The 4,740-nt window shown below is 45.9% G+C and overlaps 1 long non-coding RNA gene across 2 annotated transcripts; it reads right to left on the reverse strand.

The window, feature by feature from the left end:
• Positions 1 to 602: 602 nt before the first annotated feature.
• On the reverse strand, positions 603 to 4,489 carry LOC123093001 (uncharacterized). Of its 2 annotated transcripts, XR_006444967.1 has the most exons (5): positions 4,226 to 4,489; positions 3,882 to 4,106; positions 3,234 to 3,493; positions 1,520 to 3,147; positions 603 to 1,436 (listed from the first exon to the last, which is right to left on the reverse strand). It is a non-coding gene; the product is annotated as an uncharacterized lncRNA (long non-coding RNA). The 2 variants fall into 2 exon arrangements; XR_006444968.1 differs by lacking the exon at positions 3,882 to 4,106 and having other exon boundaries at positions 4,226 to 4,488.
• Positions 4,490 to 4,740: the final 251 nt, after the last annotated feature.

Below are 4,740 nucleotides of genomic sequence, written 5' to 3' on the forward strand. Positions count from 1 at the left end.
TGGGATGGGCCTCCGATTAATAGGTTAGTCCCAAAAGTAATATAAAAGTGTATAACGAAGCCCGTAATAATTCAAAACAGATAATAAAATAGCATGAATGCTTCATAAATTATAGATACGTTGGAGACGTATCAGCATGCTCTGACAATGTTATGCACAATATGCAACTACAATTTCACTATTTGACAGATTTATGTTTCAGATTTACCTCCGGCGCCGGAATCCCACCAAGCAAACACTGCTTCGAGCTTGTCACACCCGATCCACCGTGTAAGCCAGCATTTCCATTCATACGCGCACCTCCCTCAGGTGGGTTCTTGCATGTACTTCAGGTGTATGCAAACCCACAACCCCTCCCTATATGTAGACCAGCAGCCATGGCATCCTGCCCTTGCGATTTAAATTTTGAACACGTATGGCGCTAATGTGGTGACAGTTGTGGAGCTGCATTAACTCCACACATCAAACCAGGGCCGGCTCAATGCAAGCACACGAACACATGCACCAGTCACCAGCACTGTGCATGCATAATCTTAATTTGAACATCATTACATTTTTGCACCCCTGCTTTTTGACGAATACAGAACATGCTGCTGCTCCCATATAGAAGGTCATTCATATTAGCAACCATGATTTTCCACACACAAAGTTATTTTGTCAAGCATTTTACAGGTTCATGCCATCCACTCATAACAGGATATGCTTACATTTTCATTCTCCAGACCACACACATCCAACAAGATATTACATCATTTTTCCATCCTAATCTGCCCCACTTTGTGGCACATATTTCGCCTATGACCTTCGACCCCACAATTTTTGCATCTTGCTGGTTTCCGTGGCTGTTTTGGGATGTCGCCTCGGTCAGGGCACGTCGTCCGCTTGTGCCCCTGTTGACGGCAAATCATGCAGAATCTTGTTCTCTTACTGAGTCCTTCGTACGGAGCTTTCTCTCTGCTTGTTGTAGGCCTTCCCATTTCCTTCCTCTTTGCAGGAGGCAACAGTCCAGCCATGGCATTGCCATATTCATTTGCTGAGTGCACATCATCATTTTCGTTAGGTGTGCTCCTTTTTACCCCACCACCAGCATGATCTCCCATGGTTGATTCCTTGTTCACGACCAGACCATTTTCAGCTATCTTGTCTTCGAGTCCAAGTTCGTCTATAATATCTGCAAATGGCTTCATTTCTTCAGCACAACCCTTGAACAATTTCATTAGGTGCTCATACGCCTCAACACTTGTGTCTCCCATCCGCACAAGCTCCATTGCATGCATATACATCTTGAAATGCTGCTAACTAAATGTGTTATTCTTGTCAGCATTGTCTCTCTGAAACTGTCTCAGATGTGGAGGCAGGACGTCCCGTGCGTCTCTTGTCCACCTCTTCATTATGTGTTTCTTAGGAATTTCTGATATGCGGATGAAGTCCAGTACCTGCAGCAGTCACACATGTCATAATCATAGTAAGCAATTATCTTATTAGTATAGAACGCCAATGTGATTTACATCTGTCACACCTTGAGTACATGGCTGCAGAGGAGGCCCATGTGGGAAAATTGACCGCATTCACAATCAAACTCGTCGCCACCATCCATCACGGTCACCTTGTATGAAATTCTGCACCACTTCTCTCTACGAGCTGCATTAGAATGGATTGCGACATATGTTTTCCCCTTCTCAATCTCCTCAACCTAGTATGCACCACACTCGTAGATGATATGGCCAAACTATTCAAACATAGCTCTCGTGTAAATCTATCCAGCATGTCTTTCTGTAGCTATGTTTGCTCGTAGAAGAGGCCTGCCCTGCAATAAACCAATTTGATATTAGCTACAGACATATGCAAAGTAATTAGTGCAAACCAGAAATGCCCTTAGTTTCCTTCCAATTCTGGTTCTTTTCTCCTCATAATTTTCCTCAGCTTCTCCGTCAAACTGCAGCAACATGTACTTCCTCACAAACATGTGCATAGGGCACCCAGGAGGGACATAGTTCTTCAACATGTGGTTTGCTCTTTCACTATGTTGAGTACTAGTCATTTTCGCACAGAACACTCCTTTGAAGTATGGTTTCGCCCATTTGTGTCGGATCTCGTAGAGATTGGTCATGTAGTTATGAGCTCTCAGGTTGTACTTCTTGATGAGCATCTTCCATGGTTCCTCAAACTCATCAATTGTTAACATGTGGTTAACAACTTTGTGGAACTCTACCTGAAAATCACTCTTCTTTGAATACAGCGGACCCAGGGACTCCTTCGCCTTCTTCAACATGTGCCACTTGCACCACTTGTGTGCTGTATTTGGCAACACATTCTCTATGGCAATTTCCATTGCACAATTTTGGTCTGCACATGCAAAGCAGGTTTCATACAATAAGCAAAGTGTGCCATCCACATTGCTCATCATTGGAAACTATGTTTTTCATGCTTATAATTTTGAATAACTTATAACTTATCGGTTAGAATTGTTCGGGGTGGAGTGCCACCCATCATCCTCACAAATTCGGAGAATACCCACTCAAATGTCTCTTGTTTCTCATCCCTCACTAGCACACCATCAAGTATGATGCTCTGGAAATGGTTGTTCACCCTGACAAATAACCCAAATGGCATATCATAAAGATTAGTTCGGTAAGTGGTGTCGAAAGTAACTACATCCCCGAAGAAGGTATACTAAAGTCGGCTATTTCCATTCGCCCACATAAGACTACTTATCCTTCCTTCTTTGTCAGCTTGTACCCTGTATGTGAACTGCTGATCCTGAGCACCAATTTCCTAAAACACCTCCATTATCTTCCTAACGTCATCCTCTGCCTGGTCACGACTGATTTTGCCACACAAGTTCCTGAGCGCTCTCTTTGTGAATGGTACATTCTCCATCCTCCCAAAGAAACTACCAATAATGTTGTACACTTTGGATAGGTTCACATTGTTCTCTCGCAGCTGCTTCACCAGATCCCTGCTGTACACGTTGATGTGCTTGTGCGATGGCCAGTGCAAAGTTTGTCCATAGGTGTTGGACAAGGCATGATTGTGATTATCCTTGTGCTCTGCTATGTACCACCCATTGTCTTTTGACCACAGCAATCTTACAAGGGCAGGACATTCGCAACAGCATGACCGAGTATTCTCCACTATTGGTTTCCCCTGCAATCAGTTCATGCCACCAAGTGTCAGATAACAGCAAGACAGATATGCATAAATTGGAAAGTCTCATCTGAACGAAAGCATACCGCGCAACCACACACGATCTCCTGCATGCATTTTGTCCGGTTAACATTAAGCATGCTCTTCCCATATCTAATCCTGAAGCCTTTCTCCCAGGAGTGTAGATTGTAGAAATCGTAGGCCTCGCCGAGTGTATCGAAACTGAGCCCTAATTTTGGTACAATGACATTCTCCCCAGGGGACTAAAAAACAGACTGATTTCTCTAATGCGGTCATCCTATCTGGGCATGGTGCACGCCCTGGTGCTGCAGCACCTATCCTGACCCTGAAGTGAAAACATAACATGTTACATCATCCCACAAACTAATAGTTTCCCTACCAGTACTACAGAATCGGAATTAGTCACAGCTACTAACCAACCCACATTATGTTAGACACTGCATACCGGGACGCATTTTCCAGCAGTGCATATTTCGTCAGTCTACTGTCTAAAATTCGGTATCATACTTCATCAGCCTTCAGTAATGCAAACCACATATCTATATTTCGTCAGTCTGCTGTCTAACATTCAGTATTGTACTTCATCACACTTCAGAAATGTAAAGCCTATATCCGCTTTGTCGCTCATTCTAATTTTTGCAGGGCTAGAGATTAACTATGAACTTGTCTGTTCAAACTGCTACTAAACAAATGAATGATCCCACTGTTTATACCTTCGTGTCCAAGCAGGCGTTTTTGGATCAATCTGCTCTACGGAGTTCTCTGAAGCAGTTGCCTTATCTCCACTCCTGGCCTGTCCTTCCGCCGATGGGGGACAGATCTGCCCACTACTAATCTAAGGACTCGCACCTCCCACTTCTCCGCCTGGGGGCGACCGCACAGTGTGGTGCACCGGCTCCATTGGCAACTCACTATCCGTCACCTCCTCAGTCAAGGTTCTACCGCACACGGAGACACAGCAAGTTCGAGAGGTGTAGATCCCATGAGTTACCATCCAAAATCGGATAGAAGAAGATAAGAAAGATCACACATCGACACACATGGACTTATTACACACCTGTTGAAGGGCTGCATCAAGAACTCCATTGACGCCGGAGCAGAGCTTCAGGAACCCTAGCGCAGTTGTCGCTGTCGCCGCCTACGGAGCCTGGTAGAAGCCGACCAACAAATGCGATAAGAATGAGCCACCCACATCCACCTACCACCTACCCTCTCCTTCATTTACTCCATCTCATTAACGTCGTTAGCGGTGACTGATGCGCGGATCAAGATTTCGCTGACGAGTCGAGCCATGGCTTTGACGCTAACCCGCAACGGCCTTGGAAGAAAATCGCGTGCTGCCCCACCGTCCAGGAGATTAACCTATTTTCTTTAGGGAAACGTTTGGGGCCGGGGCACAGGCGGAACATTGGGCCGGTCTCCCTCTTCCTCGCGTCTTCTTCATCACAGCTCGCCCACATCTCGCGCAGCTCGCTGGGACGCGCGCCGCCCTCTGCTTCTGCCCCCTCCTCCCCACCCCTTCCCCATCCCTCCCCCCCCGTCGCAGCACCACGCCTCCCCTCCCCGCTCGAA

The sequence above is a fragment of the Triticum aestivum genome, chromosome 4B (genome assembly GCF_018294505.1).
Source record: "Triticum aestivum cultivar Chinese Spring chromosome 4B, IWGSC CS RefSeq v2.1, whole genome shotgun sequence".
NCBI classification, from domain to species: Eukaryota; Viridiplantae; Streptophyta; class Magnoliopsida; order Poales; family Poaceae; genus Triticum; species Triticum aestivum.